Below are 22575 nucleotides of genomic sequence, written 5' to 3'. Positions count from 1 at the left end.
CCCCAATTCAATACTTAGTCTTGTCTCTTACTGATAGAAATAGATATAGGCAGGATCCCAAACCAGACATTCTTGGCCAACTTTCTAAGAAAGCGTACGTTAGTCCAACTTTTGAAAATTATCAATGCCTTCTGAATAATAAAGGCTCTGAGAAGTTCTGCAGGAAAGAAACTCACTGACCTTTGTTTAACCCAGTGTTTTCCAACCTTTTTGGACAACAACCCATCTATTATGTCGTATTATTTTGTTTGTGGACCACCTGTTGGCATTTTTTTGGGGACAAGAGTTCTATGGAACAACCTATGGCAAAATGAAAATTTCACCATCAGCAGTTTGTCAGGCTAGGGACTTCTAAGGAATGAGTGACTGCAAACTTTTTAGGAGAAAAATTAAGTTCTCTTCTCCCCATCAATCAAGTGAAGATCGCTTGACTTTGTGAGTAGAATTTTATGACAGATGAAGTGGCATAGTATGACTTGACTGATGTCACTGATTTCCAGCCCTGGAGGTCAAGGGGATGGTGAGGTGGTGAAACACCAGGTTACACATTGGTCTTGGCATTGCTTGGCAATTATCCTTAAATCATCCTTCACACATGAACAGAGGTCCAAAGTTCATAGTCCCATTTACTCCAGCTCATCTTCTTTGGCCCTAATAACAGCTTTAGGAAGTAGGCAGGTGTTAAAGGCTGAATGTTTGTGTGCTCTCAAAACTCGTATGTTGAAGCCCTCGTAAGTGTAATGGTATTTGGGAGTGGGGCCTTTGGGAGGTAATTAGGTTTAGATGGGGTCATCACGGTGGGGCCCTCATGATGGGATTGGTGCCCTTATCAGAAGAGGAAGACAGATCTTGCTTTCTCCATGTGCATACACTGAGGAAAGGCCATGTGAGCACCAATGAGAAGATGGCCATCTACAAGATAGGAGGAGAGCCCTCACCAGAAACTGCATCAGCAGGCACCTGATCTTGTACTTCCCCAGCATCTAGAACTGTGAGAAACAAATGTGTAAGTCACGCAATCTATGGTATTTTGTTATAGCAGCCTGAGCTGACATAGACAGTAGAGTAGGAAATGGTTGATCTCATCTTATATCCAAGGAAACTGAGATGTCAAGAGATGAAGCTATTTAAGAATAAAGAGCTAGAACTAGAACTTATGCCCCCTGAGCCCCCAATTCAATTTAACTCAACAAGCATTTATTTAGCACCTACTAGGTACTGTGCTAGGTTCTGGGAGTGTAGGGTGACAAAATCAGAGATTCTGCAGAGTTTAGAAGAGACAGATGTGAATAAAAGTCACGACAGTGTGAAAAGTACAACAGTAGACTCAGAGGGGATCAGGATGGGGGTATATGAGTGGGGTTTTGAAGGATAAATAACAGTTCTTCCAAGGGAAACAAGCAGGGAAAGACAGGATATTTCTATGATTTTGTTATAGTCCCCCTCTACTCACCCCTCATAGGAGGAGGCTGGCCTTAGAGGATATTAGTTGTGTGTGGTGTGTCTAGTTTCCAAGAAAACAAAATTCTGAGGATGTCACCTTCATTCCTTTCCACTTATTTTTGAACAAAGTTGGAGGCATAAGTGCTTTGCAAGAGCCATGTCACATTACAACATGATGATGGATGGGAGAAATTCATCAATGTTGGCTGAGAAATTCATCTATTTATTCATCTATTTATTAAAGTTTTAAAACTTTAATAAATCAAATGTTTTAAACCTGGGATTGAAAAAACAGCCAAAGACACAGCATTCTGGTGTTGGTTTACACACGGTTCCAATCCATTTGCTAGGAGCTGGGGAGGCCTTTTCCCTGGGGCCTGCTTTGCAGGGACTCCTGCCATGTTTCAATCCAAAGTTCCCTTCCCTTGATTAATGTGATTTTTTCTGTATTTTCTTGGTAACTCTGAACCAATGAGAAACAAAGATCTTGGAAATCACCTCCTCCAGTTCCTTTTGATAGGGTCCTCAGTAGAACAGAACAATTAATTATGGGTGGCACCTGGGGAGGTTGCTTTTTAAACAGCCACAGTGGTAACAGTCACAGCAGCCCAATATCACCTCCACCGCCACCTTTCTTTTATCTTTTTAAATTTATTATTATTTTTTATTGGAGTATAGTTGATTTACAATGTTGTGTTAGTTTCTGCTGTACAGCAAAGTGAGTCAGTTATACATACACACATATCTACTCTTTTTTAGATTTTATTCCCATATGGATCATTACAGAGTATTGAATAGAGTTCCCTGTGCCATTCAGTAGGTTCTTATTAGTTATCTATTCTATATATAGTAGTATGTATATGTCAATCCCAATCTCCTGATTTATCCCTCCCCCCTCTTTTCCCCCCTGGTAACCACAAGTTAGTTTTCTTTTTTTTTTTTTTTTTTGTGGTACGCGGGCCTCTCACTATTGTGGCCTCTCCCGTTGCGGAGCACAGGCTCCAGATGCGCAGGCTCAGCGGCCATGGCTCACGGGCCCAGCCGCTCCGCGGCATGTGGGATCTTCCTGGACCGGGGTACGAACCTGCGTCCCCTGCATCGGCAGGCAGACTCTCAACCACTGCGCCACCAGGGAAGCCCCAGAAGTTAGTTTTCTACATCTGTGACTCAACTTCTGTTTTGTAGATAAATTTGTACCATTTCTTTAGAGTCCACATATAAGTGGTATCATATGATATTTGTCTTTCTCTGTCTGACTTCATTCAGTATGACAATCTCTAGGTCCATCATGTCACTGAAAATGGCATTATTTCATTCTTTTTTATGGCTGAGTAATATTCTATTGTATATATGTACTACATCTTCTTTATCCATTCCTCCATTGATAGACATTTAGGTTGCTTCCATGTCCTGACCATTGTAAATAGTGTTGCAGTGAACATTGGGGTGCATGTATCCTTTCAAATTGTGTTTTTTTTCCGGTTATATGCCCAGGAGTGGGATTGATGGATCATATGGTAGCTCTATTTTTAGTTGAGGAACCTCCATACTGTTCTCCACAGTGGCTATACCAATTTACATTCCCACCAATAGTGTTGGAGGGTTCCCTTTTCTCCACAGTCTCTCCAGCATTTATTGTTTGTAGATTTTTTTGATGATGGCCATTCTAACCAGTGTGAGGTGACACCTCACTGTAGTTTTGATTTGCATTTCTGTAATAATTAGTGATGTTGAGCATCTTTTCATGTACCTTTTGGCCATCTGTTCCACTGGCACCTTTCTACAACTGGGGAGGCTGTGTGCTGTGAGGCTTGTGGACCAGATAGACCAATATTTTCCTGGGCCAAACTGGTGCTGCTTTTGTGAGCATGTGTGGAAAGGGTTCAATTTTAATGATGCCTCTTGGGTGAAATCAGAAGGTCAGGGCAGTGAGAAAATGATCAATCCATCTGGGGATTCTTAAAGGCTGATGTGTACAACCTCGAGTTGCTCATGGATATTTCTTTTCCTCCCCCCGCAAAAGGGAACAGGAGGGTGGGTAACAAGAGGCCTCTAGGTACCAGGAAGCAGCAGATGTGCTTTGTTCCTCTGTGGGTGGAAAGTATTCTGGGACTCAAGGAGGCAGCTGGGGACCAAAGGACTGCTTGAAGCTGGGCAGCAGCACGGGAAGGACGGCTTTTAATTAAAGCTCTCTCTGCTTCCTTGCAGTGGCTAAGAGGTCAGCTTCCGAGAATTCTGTCCTCTAGCTTGTTAGGACCCTCAGTCTTAGCTGGGTTTGAGAAATGTATCCTTCTTAGCACATCTTCCTTTACAAACTTTAAAAGGGGTATCTATTGGCTTTTGAAGGAAACTGGCTAAATTTTGGTTAGACTCTCCCAGCCCTATCAGCCAGCCTGGATGTGCTGATCATTCCATGTTTGAGTCACCATACACCCTCCCCACCAGTTCAATTTGTACCTTTCCTTTTTGCTCTGTGCCACGTGAGGCTATGTAATTTGTAAATTGCACTACCTGGGCTCCCTTACCTTCTGCCTTATGCTTGGGTTTGGCCAATGAGAGGAGATCAGAGTGTGGGAAGGGAGAGACTAGGGTCTTTATTCCCTCCCACTCTGTGGAGGTACCATGTCTCTGACACTTCCATGTCTCCTTCTCATTGGGTGATCCCTCTTCGATGGTTCCATTTCTTACTGGGCTTTACTAAACTACTTGCTCTGGAATCCTTCTCCTTCTCTGGGTCAGCTTCTGGCGGACCCAACCAAGACACCACCTAATTGGCTATCTTGAAAGAATGGTCAGCATGAACGTGGGTAAGAGATGTTAGGATTCAAACAACACTTGTGCTGTTACAGCCCTGAACCAACCAGAGAGGAAGATTGTCTTTGGAGTCAAGTGGGTTAACAATGGGATTTAATCCTGTTAGATAACTGCTTCCAGCTACTTGGGGAAGGAAAGCAAGCACATGGCCCTTTTTGGGATTCACCTTGGATGTGTGTCTAACTCTGCTTGTTCTGGGTTGCTACCATAGTAACAAGAGTAATTAATTTTAGTTACGACATCTCTCTCTTCTCACCACCTCCCTCCACTCCAGTTCATTCTGAACTTGCTTTGAATTATTTTAGTGAAGCAGTCAGAACTCCTATCTACCTTCATCTGAACATTGATAATGTCCTCTTTCTGATTTTATCAGGCTCCATGTTCCTGTCGTATGTATCGCCATTTCTTTGGTGACAAAGCACATGCATATTATAGCTCAGGCCCTTAAACAGGGTTCAGCAATTAAAAAACCCAGATGCATCTGGGACAGTGGTTGGGCCCCTTGTCAACTCAGAACATCTGCTTGGCAGATGGGGCACCTTGGTTTATTGCTGTCATTAGGAGCTGTCAGTCAGAGGAACTGAGACCTGCATTGCCCTCCAAGGTGTTAAATATTAAAAGCTTGCATTTCCAACCAAGAGCTCAGTTCTACTTCACATTTTATTTTTAATTCTCAGTTTTTGTTCACCAGTGTGTATTCATTTCTAGGAGTCGTTCAAAAGGCACATGATGGTCTTTTTTTGATTGACACCTCTCACCCGAAAGTAATAGACATGATAAATGCAGCAGCTGCTTGTGATTCTCTGGGCTGCTCCCCCTCGGCCTATCTGATTTCAGAACCTCTGGGGTAGACGGTTCCATGTTGTTATATCAGAACCATGGAATACTATGCAACTTAAAAAGTCATGGGTAAGTCTACTCATCCACTCAGTAGCACCTGGCCCTGGGATGGGTTCTTGGAAATAAAAATATCAGACCTGATCCCTGAAACGGTATAGTTCACAAGACCACCTCCATGAGACCATGGGGGTTGATGAACATGGAACAAGATAATTAAAATATACCCTGACAAGTTAATGGAAATACAGGAATTAAGGAAGTTTGGGGTGATGAGCATATTTTGGGCGGAGATCCCAGTATGTAAGTTGTGGCAAGTATCATCAGCGACCAGACCTAAAGACTTAGCCTCAGAGGAGACAAGTGGACTGCCCATTGTTCGTAGGCCTTTCGCACTGTAAGACCTTGGATGTCAGCTGGCCCAGTGCTCACTTGTCTCCTCTCCACAAATCCCGACAAGGTACTCATCCAGCCTCTGCTCGGCACCGCCTGGTACTACCTCTGTTGATGATCTGCAGCCTGACTGGACAGTACAGACAGGAGGAAGCCATTCCTTGGGACTTTGCCCATCGACTCTGGTCTTACCCAAGTATTTCTGCTTCTTTCACACAGCAACCCTTCCTATTTGGGCCGGCACTTTGCATATTCTGCTATCTGTACTGCCCCCTTTGGACCTTTGCCCATTAAGACGCTGCTTAAAATACTATCTGTAGAGAATTGCATCATTGTTAACAGTTATTTAATTCTACCTTCTCTTTTGTCAAGTTTGATCTTGAACCTGTGTGTGGAAGTGACTCTCTGTCAGTCCCAAGCGTAAACCAAGAGATTTTAAGAGACGTTACAATTATTTACTAGCTCTCGGACTCTTTTCCTCTGCCCTCCAGATGAGCATGTTCCACACAGGGAATGCTCCTTTAGCCTGGGCCCCTGAATGCAAAGACACATGGAACAGAGGTGCAGCTGGGGCCAGGGCCTCAGCTCACCTGCAGTCCACGTGTAATATGAATGAGGAATAATCTTTGTTTGTGTAAGCCGTGGAGATTTTTGGGTTGTCTCTGCAGTAAAGCTGACTAATTAATTATCCATATCTGGTTTTAGAATCCAGGTTAATCTAGTCTCATAAGATGGTCTGGAACCTTTCTTTTTTTTTCTCTGAAAGAATTTATACAATATAGAAATAGTCTGTTCCTTCCTTGAACATTTGGTAAAATTTGATTATAAAACTGTCTGGGCATAGTATGTTTTTGGGGGGGTGTAGAAGAATTTTGACAAATGATTCTTAAAAAAATAGTTATTGACATATTCAGATTTTCTATTTTTTTCTCTGTCAATTTTGGCTTTCTATACTTTTATAGAAAAATTCTCCTTATATCTATGTCTTATGTCAACCTAAAGTGATTTGTAAGAATCTCTTATCATTAAAAAACAAACTTTTCTTGTTTATTAATTATGATCTAATGAGAATATTATTTGTGCCTTCTTTCTTGATCACTTTTGTAAAAAAGTTTATCTACATAATTATTATTTTCAGAGAACTTGCTTGTTCTTTGTCAAAACTACTTTTTTCTATTTCATTAATTCTGATCTTATTTTTACTTGCTTATTTCTACCTTTTTGAGTTTTCTTTCTAGGTTTAAAAGTGAATGCATAATTCATTTATTCTCCATATTTCTTACATTAGTTAGCATTAGAGAGTTGGCTGCATATAGCAGAGACCCAAAATAACTACAGCTTAAACAAGACAGAAGTTTATTTTTCTCACGCATGAGAATGTAGGAGGTAGGAAATCCAGGGCTGGCATAGCAACTGTGCTTCACAAAAGCCTAAGGATTCAGGATCCTTTTATTTTGTTGTTTGTACAGTTTTCCTCTTGTCCACTTGTTGCAAGATAATTTATCTCTATGACTCTGTTCCAGCCAACATGAAGGAGGAGGAGAAGAAAGGATTCCCTCCCTTGAAGATATGACCTGGAAATTACATGCATCATGTCTGCTCATATCCCATTGGCAAGAACTCTTCTGATGACCACACAAGAGATGCTGGTAAATTTGGTTTTTATTCTGAGAAGCCCTGTGTTCAGCTAAAAATTAAGGGATATGTTACTGTGGGAGGAAAGGATAATGGATACTGGGAACAACTAGTAGCTCTGGCCACAGTCCATCCCTTTGCTACCCAAACATCCATGTGTTCCCATCTTCCCAACCATCCCTACACCAAAGGAGACAATTCCAAGGTCCCTTGTAGTTATTGAACCCAACTCAGAGTCTAGGATCTCTGGGTAATGCACGGTCCTCTCCATTAGGTCTACATGTGGCTCTTCATGGTGCAATGACTTAAAAAAATACAAGATAAATTATCTGCCTCTCATATAGCCAATATACAATGATGAAGTAGGGTTAGGAAAACAATCATAAAAAAATCTCATTTGGACAGCGGGGAAGGTGAAACACAGAACAGCAAATGCCCCCTAATGACTGATCAAACCCCATTGCCCATCCAGTATGATTCCCTCTCTTGGACGAACTCTTTAGTTCATCATCTTTTGATGTCGTCTGGCATTACCATTTTGGATGTTCTTTCTTATCCATGATCCTCCCTTGACACATTTGAGGTGGGCCATTCAGAGCATGTTCTCCTTGTGGACTAGAAAGATTTTGAAACCCACTTCTTGATGGTACATGTCAAGTCAATTCTTTGTCAAACACCCACAGCCAGCTCTCTTTCTCTTAGAAATAAAAATTTAAACCTGAAGGTTCTGTTTTGAATTTACTTCTGTGCTTTGCTCATTACTCTCTCTTTCAACTTAGTGGCAGCTAACTAGTTGCACCTAACACAAAGACTTCATTCATCTAATCATTTCCTAGAGGCTGGCTCCAATGTTCTGGCAAAAACATCTCTTAAAAGAAGGTGTTGAATACATTTGGGGGCCATGGTTTTATCTCCTGCTAAGTCTGGCACTACAGGGCTATCACTCCTAATAGCTGTATTTGGGGGCTAGAGAAGCAATTTTCAACCCTGAAAAAACCCAAGCAAATAAACTCCTGGTCAACTTAGACTGTAAACCACAGGCAGAGTGTGCTTCTGTGCTAGCTGTCTAGCTTTATTTTGGATTTATATCTCTTCTCTAGGATTTATATCTCTTCTCTGAAAACCACGAGCAGTGCTAACTCAGACCAGCATACTCTATATATTATATATGTATTCTTCTAGCACTATAGCCTCATTGAATCTGTGTTCTATCTTCCAAAGCAGTGCAATACTATTCTGCCAAAGATTTAGTCCCTGTGTAACAAGGCTTACTAATTTTCCAACCTGCAATATCTGAGTCAACATGGCCATCACCCAGTTAGTATTCTAAAGCCACATGGATGTTTGTCTCTGTTATGTTCAGCGTTCCACTTTAAGGTACCCAAATTAGGTGAGTCTGTGTTTAACAGAAATAGTGGCTTTAACAGGACACATATTTTTTTCTCATGTAAAATGCTAGAAGTAGCCAGTCCAGGTCCATCAGGAGGAAGTTCTGCTCCATGAAATCCTTAGGAACTCACGATCTTTCTGTCTTTTTGCTTCACCAGTCTTCAAGGTGTTGCCCTTGTCCTTATACCTTTAGAAGCACCACAGCACAGAGTGATTTGTCCTGGTTTGCCTGGGACTTCCTTGGTTTTAGCACTGGAAGTCCCATGCCCAGGGAAACCCCTCAGTACTGGGAAAACTGGTATAGTTGTTTGCTACTCTGTATCCACCCCAATTGGATGTACTGCAATACAGTCCCACAAGTTAAGGGCTCATCCTTTCACAAGACTGCCCCCACTTTAGACAGCAGCTGCAAGGGGGTCCCCAGGCCACCTGAACTTCTGACCAATTGGCTACCAGTCTAGGAGGTTCCCACAGCTCCACACAGGGGTGATAATTTACTAGAATGATCCACAGAACCACTGAAAGTATGATATTTATGATTATAATTTCAAAAGGATACACCTAGGGAGAGGTCTAGAAGGGTCCTAATGCAGAGCTTCCATGGCCAATGCCACGGATTCAAGGGTGCATCACTCTCCCAGCACAGCAGTGTGCGCAGCAATCAGGAAGCTCCTCTGAGCTTTGGTGTTCAGAGTTTTTATTACATGGGCAAGATTGATTAAATCATTGGCCACGTGATTGAACTCAATATCCTGCCCACTGCCCCCTCCCCAGAAGTTGGGTGCTTAAAAGTCTTAGCTTGTGCTTGGTCTTTCTAGTGACCAGCCCCTATCCTGAAGCTCTCTCGGGTTCCACCATGTGTCATTTCATTAGCATAATAGAGATGCTCTTATCACTCAGGAAATCCCTAGGATTTTTGAAGTTCTATGCCAGGAACCTGGGACAAAGACCAGACAAATTATTTACTATACCACAGCCAACCTACTGCCACCATGTCTATATTTCCATCAGCAGGAAGGTGAAAAGTGTCAAGAAGTCACTTTGAGGATATGATCAGAAAACTGTACATATTACTTTTGTTTACAGTCCACTGGGCAGAACTTCAACACTGGCCATTCTAACTATGAGAGAGGTTGGGAAGGGTGGTCTTCATTCTGAGCAGCCATGTGCCTACCTAGAAACCAGAGGTTTTATTATTACAGGAAAGAGGGGGCATAGATATTAAGGTACAGGTCCCAGTCTAAGCCATATTTCTTTCTTTGATAATTTATTAAGCCTACACATTTTCTTTGATGTCCTGTTTTAGCTTGTAGGATGCTACAAGATTGGTATGCAATATTTTCATTGCTTCTCAGTTCCCAGTATTTTGTAATTTCCCTTGTGATTTCCTCTATATCCCATGGGTCACTTAAAGATTGTTTCTTAATTCACAAAATGATATTTTCCTTTTTAGTAAGCATTTTGTTGATTTAAAATTGAATTCTAAGCAGGACAGGAATAAAGACACAGACGTAGAGAATGGACTTGAGGACACAGGGAGGGGGAAGGGTAAGCTGGGATGAAGTAAGAGAGTGGCATGGACATATATACACTACCAAATGTAAAACAGATAGCTAGTGGGAAGCAGCCGCATAGCACAGGGAGATCAGCTCGGTGCTTTGTGACCACCTAGAAGGGTGGGATAGGGAGGGTGGGAGGGAGGGAGACGCAAGAGGGAGGAGATATGGGGATATATGTATATGTATAGCTGATTCACTTTGTTATAAAGCAGAAACTAACTCACCATTGTAAAGCAATTGTACTCCAATAAAGATGTTAAAAAAATTGAATTCTGTTGCTATCATAGAATATGAACTTATGATATCAATTCTCTGAAATTTATTGACTGTCTTTTTTTTTTTTTTTTTGCGGTACGCGGGCCTCTCACTGTTGTGGCCTCTCCCGTTGCGGAGCACAGGCTCCGGATGCACAGGCTCCGGATGCGCAGGCTCAGCGGCCATGGCTCACGGGCCCAGCCACTCTCCGGCATGTGGGATCTTCCCGGACCGGGGCACGAACCCGTGTCCCCTGCATCGGCAGGCGGACTCTCAACCACTGCGCCACCAGGGAAGCCCTATTGACTGTCTTTGAGACTAACTACATGATCAATTTTTTAAAATTTTTGATGTAAGCTAAAAAAAAATCTCTGTTGTCTGCAAGATTAAAATATGAACTCTCGGGCTCCCCTGGTGGCGCAGTGGTTGAGAGTCTGCCTGCCGATGCAGGGGACACGGGTTCGTGCCCCGGTCCGGGAAGATCCCACATGCCGGAGAGTGGCTGGGCCCGTGAGCCATGGCCGCTGAGCCTGCGCATCCGGAGCCTGTGCTCCGCAACGGGAGAGGCCACAACAGTGAGAGGCCCGCGTACTGCAACAACAAAAAAAAAAGAACTCTCATCACTGTGTTGATCAAATGTCTATATCTATATCCTTTTATGAAAACATAGGATCATATTGTATATATTATCTTGCAAAATTCTTTAAAAAATGTAATATTATAGAAATATTTCCATGTAAATACCTACAACTTGGTACACATCCTTAATTATTTCATCAGGATAAATTCCATGTGTGGAATTGCTCCTTCAAAGGGTAATTTTTTAAAAAAATTACTTCACTTAATTTCACCTTTATATTACAATTAGGTTATTATATTGATTTCTTTCTTTTTTTTGGCCATGGCATGTGGAATGTGGGATCCTAGTTCCCCAACCAGGGATCGAACCCACGCCCCCTGCATTTGAAGTGTGGAGTCTTAACCACTGGACCACCAGGGAGGTCCCTAAAGGATATGCTTTTTAAAAAGGCTTCTTCTGGGTCAGTGGTTGAGAGTCCGCCTGCCGATGCAGGGGACACGGGTTCGTGCCCCGGTCCGGGAAGATCCCACATTCCGCGGAGCGGCTGGGCCCATGAGCCATTGCCGCTGAGCCTGTGCGTCCGGAGCCTGTGCTCCTCAACGGGAGAGGCCACAACAGTGAGAGGCCCACGTACCACAAAAAAAAAAAAAAAAAAAAAGGCTTCTTCTAATTATTTCCACGATTGTCAGTTTGCCTCCAAGACTGGTCAATCCAGTTTTTACTCCCTTCAGTCCTATAGAACATTGTCCATTTCTTACACCATCTTGAGCATTGTGTATCATCATAATTTTATCTTTGCTGATGGTCAGAATACCTCCTTTTGCTAACGAGGAGATAGAAGCTTGAACATGTACAGCCGTTGGCAAAATAAAGCAGAGGGAGCTCCGGGAATGGATCCTGACTCTAATTTCCTGCCCAGGACAGGGGGTAGAAAAAAGACAAAATCCAGCTGTGCCTGTCTTTTATATCCAGAATTGTGAATTCTAGAATTTGTTTATTCTGTCCAGCACTGACTGAGCTGAAATTTTGTGAAAGAGATGTCCTTGCCAGAGGGATGAATCAAACCTGGCAATATCTAAGCCTCATGCAGGACACAGGAGCTTGACAAATATTTTTTAGCCAAATGTGTTTTCTTAGCTGGAAGCCAGAGAACAATCAAGTTTCTCTTTTGCTGGCTGTGTAGCTCAGCTGGGTCCTAGGAGCTCTGGTCTCTGCCCAAATGTTTCTAGGATTTTCCTTCAGAAGCTGGCAGCAAAGGGACCACCCACCTATCCCAGTTAAGGTTATTGGTCTTTTGGAAGCAGAAATGTAACCACTTAAGTGCAGAAAGTAAAATAACAATTGAATGTTCATACTTCTGGTCCCATTTGAGCCTCACACCACCCTGTGAGCTAAGAATGATTATTGTTCCCCTTTCATAAATGAGTACACTGAGGGTTAAAAAAGGCTAGGGAAATTTTGTTGTTTTACACAGCTAGAAAGAGGCCTTCCCTGACCACCTTCACCGTGTAACCTGCTGTCCCTGGCCAGTCACTATCAACGTTACTCTATTTTCTTAATATCACTGATCACAATGTGCAATTATTGCCGACTTTCTTTGTTTACTTACTGTGATAGACAGTCTCCAATATGGCGCCCAGTGATCCTCACCTTCCAGTATTCATGCCATTGTGCAGTCTCTTCCGACTTTGAATCATGCTGGTCTGTGTGACAGAATGTAGAAGAAATGATGTATGACTTTCAGGCTTACATCAGAAAGGGCATAACTCCGCCCTGCTTTGGGAATCCAGCAGCCTTGCCATGGGGACACTCAAGCATCTCAGGGAGAGACCCACATGAAGAGTAACTGGGGGCTCCTGCCAACAACCAGGATGAACTTGCCAGCCATGTGAATGGCCCACCTTGGGCATGGATCCAACAGTCCATGTGAAGGACTTCCCAGTGAAGCCTTCAGATGACTGCAGCCCAGATGACTTTAACTGCAATCTCACAAGAGACCTGCAGCGAGAACCACCCAGTCAAGCTGCTCCTGAGCGCCTGACCCATATGTGATCCCATTTGAGATACTGGAATTGAAAATGTAATACATAATAAATGTTTATTGTTGTTTGAAGCAATTTGTTAGACAGCAATAGATAACCTAAGACAATCTATTCCCCCCAGCAGACTGTAAACTCTGTGAAGTCAGGGCCCATGCTCTGATTCACCACTCTCACACCTAGAATGATGACAAGCACACAGCAGCAACTTAATACATATTTAGTAGCTGAAAATGGTAGAGAGAGGATGAAAATCTTCATGCTGTCTCCTCACCTCTGGCCCCTTCCCACAGCACTCTATTGCTTCTCTTTCCTCACAGAGTTGAGTCACACAGCCACCTGGGGGGTGGGCTTTTTCCTGTTGCCTACACAGCAATTCATAGTTAATTAAACCTTTGCATAAACGGAACAAGAGAGGATGTAAAAGTAATGAGCTGACAGCCCAGTGTGTATTATGTGGGGCTGAAGAGAGAATTTAATTTAGAGAAGAATTATGTAGAGGCAGAAGAGCAGTCCATTAAAACAAACCAACTGTCTGGAAAGAGATAAAACAAAAATGGATTCTGCATCCTGTGAAATAAATAGCGAAGCTGCACATTCAGGGCACTTTGGGATCTTTAGAAATGAGACTGAGGATGAGTGGGAAAGGGACACGCTGGGTTGGGGGAGCAGAAGGGGGTCCCTTCAGTTCTCCCGTGTGAGTTGCAAGGTGTGTCTTGCTGGAGCTTAGTTCTCCTACTAGGATTGCTTTACTCACAACCTATGTCTTAGTGTGGGTTTCCCACAGAGTAGATTGTGAGCTGTGGATTCAAGTGCAAGCATTTTATTGGGAGTTGTAAAGAATACAAGTAGATGGGGAGTTAATCTAAAAAGGAAAGGTAGTAAATAGAGAATGAGTTATTAATCCAGCTACCATACTAGGTAACTGGAGATTAATTCCATGGGGGAAATTTTGAGAGACCTCGAAAAACACACACATCAGATTTATCTCAAAGGGTGAGGGAGCTGAGACAGTTACACCTCCACACTCATCAGGGGATGTTAACTCGGTGCTTGGTGGATTCTCACAGTGACAAAAAGCCTGAAGGCAGGCCACTGGCAGAGACGTAGTTGTCAGCACTGGAAGTGAGGCTGATGTGCACAGAAATGGTATGGGGTCTTGGGGATTATGGCCAGGGCATTGAAGAGAATTGGCTACCTCATTCCTGACTTCTGAAGAACTTTGCAAATTTGGCTTGTGGGCCCCCAGATTCCAAAGAACCAGAGGTGCTCACTGACTTCATTGGCCACCTCTATATCCTTAATCAAATCAGTTCCCAAGTTCTGCCACTACTCTTTTGTCATTTTTAATATTCTCTTCATTCTCATTATCTTACTTCATTTTACCTGGATCATTCGTTCACTCCACAAAGACTTATTTCTTGCCCCCTAAGCGATGTGCTGGGGACACAGAGTGAACAAACCCAGATGTGGAAGTGACAGTCTGGCCTTTATTTTTATTTTAAAAATTTTATTTTTTAAAAAAATTATTTATTTTTGGCCGCGTTGGGTCTTTGTTGCTGTGCGTGGGCTTCCTCTAGTTGTGGCAAGAGGGGGCTACACTTTGTTGCGGTGCGCGGGCTTCTCACTGCGGTGGCTTCTCACTGCGGTGGCTTCTCTTGTTGTGGAGCATGGGCTTTAGGTGTGCGGGCTTCAGTAGTTGTGGCACGTGGGCTCAGTAGTTGTGGCTTGTGGGCTCTAGATCGCAGGCTCAGTAGTTGCGGTGCACGGGCTTAGTTGCTCCGCGGAATGTGGGATCTTCCCGGACCAGGGCTCGAACCCATGTCCCCTGCGTTGGCAGGTGGATTCTTAACCACTACACCACCAGGGAAGTCCCCCAGCCTGGGCTTTAGAATCCATAGTAACTCTTTAACATTCTCCCAGAAGAAACAAGTTGGAGTACAGGATTTACCAAAACCATTCAACTGTGCAAGGCTCCCAAAACTTAGACTACAGGCCCAGAACATCCCAGGAGATAACAAGCTCCTAACTCAGTCATTCTGTCAGAGGTATTGCAGTAACAATGGTTTGAGGAAATCTAATCCTTTTTCTGATTTGTCTACAAGCTGAGTCCTCTTCCTTCTCTAATCCTAAAGTATTTACTGCAAGGAGGCACCAGCATGCTATCACCTTTGCAGAAGCTTTATGGGGTAGATATCAAATTAGTACCTTAAAATAAAGCCCAATTCATAATGATATCTATGATATACACTGAAACTAAAAAGAAGTGAAGAAAACAACCATGTTGAATTTTTTAGAGACAAGTTAATGCCCAATGAATCAGCACATGCCAAGGGAAGAACACAATGTTCATTCGTTCATTCATTCATTCAGTGAAGAAACATTTATTGAACACTTATTATGTGCCAGGCTCTATGCTAAACACTGAAAATTAGCAATCAATAAAGCAAGATGACATCTGAGGTCAGGAGGGCCAGATCATGTAGGCTTTGGTGAGGCACTTGGATTTTGTTCTATGTGAGATGCTATGACCCCAGTTCTTCACTCCTCCTTATATGCGTGACTGTTGTCATGTAACTTAGTGAAGTAGGAGATAGATGGGCCCCTGGGCCAGAGAGCTTGTGTTTGTCAAATGGAGCAAAACTGAAGTTTTGTCCTTAGCTAGACAAGAACGATGCCCATTTCCCTTCCTCCATTAATATGGAGGGAATGAACTAGCAGTGGGGAATCTGTTGCAGCGAAAACAGAAATGAGACTTTTCTGATAAACAAGAAAAATAAGGAACCAGTGAACAGGCTGGGGAAACAACAAACAGGCCTGTAAGAGTTAAGCAATCTTGATTATTCTTAGGCTGTTACTACTAAGGAACACTTGTAGCTAGACTTGTCCTTCACAAAGCTGATTACCCTCTGACTCCATGTGAATTACCCTTTGCACCTGGCATTTCTTCTCCCCCTATACTCCCTTGTAGCACTCTTCATCTCAGAAAGAAGGTCATGGCTGATAACTTCAGGGAAATCAGACCCAGTTGCTGAGCCACCTGATGCCAGCTTTGGCCATGAATTTTCAGAAGAAAGAAATGCAAGACCTTCATTAATTTGAGCCTTATACCTACCCCAGACCACGAGACCCAGGCTATATAACTTTTCCCTATTCCCCAGGGAAGGGAGGCGCACAGTTCTTGAGATGCTAGCTTGCTGTGTTACTCCCTTTGCCAGGCAAAGATTAAAGCCGTTTTCCTCGTTCCTCCAGAACTGTCTCCTTATTTCTTTTCAGCACCGGTGCACAGAGAGCCAAGATTTTGGCATCATTAGCACTGCCTTTCCATATGATTCTGGGCTTGGCCGTGCCACTTGCTTTCAACAATGGTATGTTAGCAAACAGAATTCAAGTGCAGGCTTGAGAAACACTTGCCTGATTAGGCTTACTCCCTCTTGCTCCTCTGCCTTGGCCAGCCTGCTGGAGGATGGAACTATGGAGCAGTGGCTGGGGCAATCCAATATCCCAGCTGAGGGATCTAACAACGTGCAGCTGACCCCTTGGGTATATTGCCTGAACCCAATCAAGATCAGCTGAGCCCAACCCAATCAGCAGGACCTCTCATATTCGTGGTTATATCCCACTGGGGTTTTGTGGTTGTTTGCTATCTAGTATTATTGAGGCGATAGATAACAGATACAGACGGAAAATCTTTGGAGGGTTTGAAGCTGAGAGAGATATTGTCTTATCAGTGTTTTCAAAAGAATTCTCTGGTTGCAGTATAAATAATACATTATAATGTGGCGAGGATAGAATCAGGGAGTTTAAAATTATTCCAATATCAAGGACAATCTTTGGGTGGACTCAGAGTAAGCACTGACATTTTCTTAACATTTTCACGAGAAAATAATAGTTTCATTTGGGGAGGTCCAGGACCTTGCAAATATCATGATAGGATATTGAACACTTAAGCACTCCTATTTCAACTGCAGTCAATGTCTTTTACCTGGGATAACTTCCTTTAATTGTTAAACACCATTTCTTTGGAGAAAACTTCCCTGACACTCCCAGATGAGATTAGATCACCCTGTTGTAAAGCCTTCTCCCAACACTTACCATAACTGCGATACAAATTATATAATTTGTTTAATATCTACCTTATCTCACTGGAAGCTCCAGGAGGGCAGGGACCATGCCTGTCTTCTTTAGTTCTATATCCCTTGCACAGTGCCTAGCACACAGAGGGCTCTCAATAAATATTTATTATGTTAGTGATACACTGTAACTCCTATTAGAAAAGTTACATACTATATTAGCTAGTGTAGGCTAGACTGCAGTAATGAACACAATAAAATGTCTCTACAAATTTTTAATATATAATTTAAAATTTATAGAAAAGTCACAAGAATTGAACAAAGGATTTCTGTATACTCTTAATCTGATTCTCCGGTTGTTACTATTTTATCATATTTGCCTTATTCTTTTTCTCTGTGTCTCTCTGTATACTTTTCTGAACCATTTGAGAGTAAGCGCAGATAGCATGGCTAATTACTTCTAAATATTGCAATACTTCAGTGTGTATTTTCCCCAAACAAAGACTATTTTACCTGACCCCAGTAGAAATATAAAAACAATGACATTAACATTGATACAGTAATACTATGCAATCCACAGATTCATTCAAATCTTGCCAATTACCTCAATAAACATCCTTTATAAACACCCTTGTGTTTCTGGTCCAGGATCCTGCATTGCATTTAGTTGTCACATCTCTTTAGTCCACTTCAGTCTGGAATAGTCCCTCAGTTTTTTGTCTTTCATATCTTTGTCTTTCATACCTTTGACATTTGTAAGGAGCACAGGCCAGATACTTTCTAGAATGTTACTCAGATTATACTTTCTAGAATGTTTCTCAGATTATTCCGTTTGTTGTTTCTTCACGATTAAACTCTGGTCATACATTCATTTGTAGACATTAAGCATTGTGAGTTCATGGTGACATCTCCAGTTCCAATCTAGTTCCTAGCCTCCCTCCTTTCCATATTTGTATGTTCCTTCTCTGACAGCGAGAAACCTGGCTTGCCTTATGCCCAATCTGGTCAGTTCTTTTCCCATCTCCCCTGTGTGCAACCAGTCTCCTGATTATACAGACCAGCTCCTCTGCCTTGATTCCTACACATGTCACCTTTATGGGCTGTGTCCTCCCCCCATTTCACTGTGGCCTTGCTGGACAACCGCTCTCCAGCACTGTCCCCTGCCGCCCCAGTTCCAACAGGCATGGCGTGAGCCCAGACCCCAATTTCTCAGTGGTCATGCAGGCTAAGTGAGCACCCTGACTCCAGACTCCCTCGCTGGTACTGCCAGGTGTTTACTTTTCACTCACATAACAGTCGTGGGCAGATGGAGAGTTCCATGTGTTGGAGGAGGTCAGGAAGAGGACATGACCGCAGGTTGACTTGTGATCTGGACCAGGGCAATCAGAGGCTCCTCCCCCTCCCCCCTCCCCCCTCCGTCCTTGGAATGTAAGTTCCGCCAGCCATTCCCACTGTGGGAGCCATTTTCAAGGATGCAGCCCTGAGAGAGTAAGGTGTTGAGACCATCTGGACGGTGTACGTGGCTGAACCCCATTAAGGCCTCTATTTAAACATTTAAGATTCTGATGGGCGGGTTCAGAGATCTTGCCGCGCTGGAGACAAGGCTCCTAAGTAAGTTTCCTTGCTTATTAAATCTGCTTCCTGCCAGTCTGGAGTGGCCACCTCCTTCTGCGGTCTGCCGTTGAATGCGGACGGGTTTCAGATTTCACCTGCGAAACTCCCGAGGCTCTGGACCAACAAAAATTAATTACACCGATAGCTTGAATTCGACAGGTGAAATCACAGCCTACTACTGTCACTCCTCATCCTGGACTTTTCCTGTCTGCACCCTTATTCTGATTAGAGAAATCCCATCTTAGTGACACTGAGGTTTTCAGGTGGCTCTGGTTAACTTTTTTTTTTTTTTTTTTTGCGGTACGTGGGCCTCTCGCGTTGCGGAGCACAGGCTCCAGACGCGCAGGCTCAGCGGCCATGGCTCACGGGCCCAGCCGCTCCGCGGCACGTGGGATCTTCCCGGACCGGGGCACGAACACGTGTCCCCTGCATTGGCAGGCGGACTCTCAACCACTGCGCCACCAGGGAAGCCCTATGGTTCACTTTTTACTGCAAACTTCCCATCTTTCCCTGTCCCCATCTCCTTTAATGCGAGAGACTCTTTAATCTGACCAATCCCCTGTGCAGGGTGGTTGCGTGTGGACTGCTGCCTTTAAAATTGCCTTTTAACTTTCTCTTCCAGGTTTAGGCAGCATGGAACAGTATTACCAAGACGGGATTTGGAGTCGCAGAGTTCTGGGTTCAAATTCCAGCAGCACTGCTTCCTGGCTGTGTGACCCTGGGTGAGTCACTTCCCTCTTCTGAACCTTATTTCCTTACCTGTAAAAAATAGTCTACTTCATAGGGTGGTGGTTAGGATTAGATAATACAATATGTAGAAAGTGCTCAATTCAATTCAATGCTGGCAGTTGCTCTCTTGCTCCTTTGTTGGTCCACTTGTTCTAATAAGGATGTTGGAATGTGCCATCCACATAGTAAACGTTTCAATATGTTGTCCAAATGCAATGGATTAAAAATTATGCTGAAAGCCCTCCCCTAACCTTGGCTGCCAGTAACTGACCCGTCCACCCGTGAGCATGCACTCACCTGAACATGGGCAGGAATCTGCACCAGCCACCCTCCTTCAGAGGATCACACTGGCAGGCATCCCAGACTTTAGCTGCGGAGCAGTAGAGCAGCCAGTGTCTCCGGAGCCCCCAAGCAGGGCCAGCATCAGAGATGAGGGGTCTTTTAATTGAGACTCTGGCAGTGAATAAGATCTCATTATAAGGCAGACCTTGGAGCAAGTGTTTGAAGGCTTGGGGAGGGCAGGGTACTCCTGTTGGGAAGACCACTCTTGCCTCTCAGGACGCGGCTCTGATAGGTACCAAGGAGGCTGTCAAAACTCCCTCTGGGGCTCCCCTGGTGGCGCAGTGGTTGAGAGTCCGCCTGCTGATGCAGGGGACGCGCGTTCGTGCCCCGGTCCGGGAGGATCCCACATGCCGTGGAGCGGCTGGGCCCATGAGCCATGGCCGCTGGGCCTGCGCGTCCGGAGCCTGTGCTCCGCAACGGGAGAGGCTGCAACAGTGAGAGGCCCGCGTACCGCGAAAAAACAAAACAAAACAAAACAAAACTCCCTCTGAACTGGAAGTTGGACACAAGGACCAGTGTTTCCTGATAACCAGCCACCCATACAGGTCTAACTGCCTGGCTCCCTCCTTGGAGCTGGTGCCTGTGTCTCCCCTTCCTGCCCACCCCCCTTTAACCTGGGGGCAGGGTGGGGAGAGAGGACTTGGGGAGCCCCAGCCCTTACTGGAGTATCAGCACATGCTGGCTAAGGCTGGAAGTTACCTGCACCCTCCGACGCTGCCCATGAGATACGCAGAGATCGTGGATTGATTTTTAGATGATGAACCATTTAATGGGCCTCCTCAGGTGTGAGTGGGAAAACTCAGGACCACTGGATTTGAACCTGGCTTAATGGGGTGGTTTGGGCTGATGACTCACCTTTCTTCCATGCTGGGGGCTTCTGTGCAGAGAAAGCAGCAGGCAAATTCACCTCATAGGCTGACTTGAAATTACCGTGGCTACCGACAGTTACACTGAGCTGAGTGAAAAGGCAGGCCCTCGTTGCCTTGTGAACCTGGCGGTGTTGATATGGAAACCAGAATTCTGCTATCACTCTGGTTCCCTGGGGGCAGGAGGTGTCCTGCTGGGAGTAGAGGGGCCAGGCCAGACTGGGGGTGTGCAGGTAAAGAGGTAGAAAACACGAGCTTTGGTAGGTGGGGTTAGGAGATGAGCTGGGAAAATCCCTCTTCCTGAGGTGGAGACTGAGTCTCCAGTCTCAGCTGGGCTCAGACTTGAGCCGCCAGGAACCCTTCCTCCTGGAGATGTGCCCCTCCCCGGGGTTCAGAGCTGGCTGGGGCCAGGGTGGTGTCTTATGTATTCCCTCAGCAGAAATCAACAGTTTAGCTTAGCCAAGAAGACTCCTAGAAGCATGGGGTCCTGGCTGACTTCAACCCTTAGCTAAGTCTGCGGCAACACAGAGCAGCAGCAGGACTTGTGAGCTAGTTGTGCTCTGACTTGTACACGTTTGGACCTCTCATGTTTCCCTGACATGAAAAATGGCATGAACAACGATAATACTATTCCCATTTACCAATAAGGCTCTTTTATTTATTTTTTTTGCGGTACGCGGGCCTCTCACTGTTGTGGCCTCTCCCGTTGCGGAGCACAGGCTCTGGACGCGCAGGCTCAGCAGCCACGTATCACGGGCCCAGCCGCTCCGTGGCATGTGGGATCTTCCTGGACCGGGGCACGAACCCGTGTCCGCTGCCTCGGCAGGCGGACTCCCAACCACTGCGCCACCAGGGAAGCCCCTATAAGGCTCTTTTGAAGGTGAAACATAATAATGACCTGTGGAAACATCTTATAGACTTTGCTGCCTTCAGACCCAGGAGGCTTGGAGGACCTCCACTTCAGGAGCAGTGGCTGCTGGTGGCCCCTGCTCCTAGTGGAAAATGCAAGGGTCTAATCTAGAGACGTAAGGCTGGCTTAATGCATCTTCTGTTTCCTGCTTTCTCTGTTTCTCTGTGTTATCGTAGGTCAGCTCCCCTGGCCCCAACTAAATTGTCAACTCTGTGTGAGGTGGGGACCATATCTCACTCGTTTCTGCAGCTTGGTTCCTCATCCTGCCCCTCACTCTTTCCTACCCTGTGCCCTTTCTGGGGCAAACACAGAATGTGATCCCTGGTGGGAATGCGACGATTATTACTTGTATCTGTGGCATTTTAAAATCTAACCAAGATTCATAATTATCTCACTGTCTCTGGCTCTTGTCTCTTTTGAGGGGGCCTCCCAGGAGCAGAGCCTGAGAGGATTCGAGGCCAAGGACTGTGTTTAGGAAGTGATCCCAGAAGCACCAGTAGGGGAGGGAAAGCGAGACAGGGGGTGGGGGGAAAGATGGCAGTAAAGGGTGCAGGGTTGAGAAAATTACCACTGTGGGCAGCTGGGGCTCGGCCCTGCTGGGGTCTCTGGGAGCCAGTGCAGAACAAGCCTCATTGTTGCTCTCCCTCCCCCAAGGAACAAGGGAGCTGGGGTAGTTATCTCTTAATGCCCATCAGTATTGGAGAAGGTCCCTGAGAGGACATGACTGTAGGTTGACCCTTGAGCTGGACCCGGGCAATTAGAGGCTCCTCACCCCTCCCCTGTCCTTGGAATGTGCGTTCTGCCCACTGTTCCCACAATGGGAGCTGTTCCAAGGACACAGCCTTGAGAGAGTAGTGTGTGTTTAGATCATCTGGATGGTGGTGTGTGACTGAGCCCCGCTAAGGCCTCGACATAAGCTTTAAGATTCTAGTGGGTGGGGAAGGAGATCCACCATCTTGCAGCGCCCAAGACAAGCCTCGTATATAAGTTGCCTTGCCACCTGCCAGTCTGGGGAGGTCTCTCCTTACCCTCTTTGTACAAGGACTAGTTGCAGATTTCACCCTGGAAGCTCCCAAGTTTGCAAACCTACAGTCAGG

The 22575-nt window shown here is 44.8% G+C and overlaps 1 long non-coding RNA gene across 1 annotated transcript in view; it reads left to right on the top strand.

Annotated features, from left to right (window-relative positions):
• Window positions 1-19347, top strand: part of LOC113605179 (uncharacterized) — a 121423-nt gene extending 102076 nt beyond the window's left edge. Inside the window, exons 3-4 of the long non-coding RNA XR_003427061.1 lie at window positions 7011-7136; window positions 19254-19347. This is a non-coding gene — a long non-coding RNA (uncharacterized LOC113605179). The remainder of the gene's footprint in view (window positions 1-7010; window positions 7137-19253) is intronic.
• The last annotated feature ends 3228 nt before the right edge of the window (window positions 19348-22575 follow it).

The sequence above is a fragment of the Aethalodelphis obliquidens genome, unplaced genomic scaffold, assembly GCF_003676395.1.
Source record: "Aethalodelphis obliquidens isolate GAN/ISIS:26980383/991018 unplaced genomic scaffold, ASM367639v1 scaffold42, whole genome shotgun sequence".
Taxonomy (NCBI): Eukaryota; Metazoa; Chordata; class Mammalia; order Artiodactyla; family Delphinidae; genus Aethalodelphis; species Aethalodelphis obliquidens.
The sequence above is the reverse complement of the archived record's forward strand: the minus strand, read 5'-3'. Positions and strand labels throughout refer to the sequence as shown.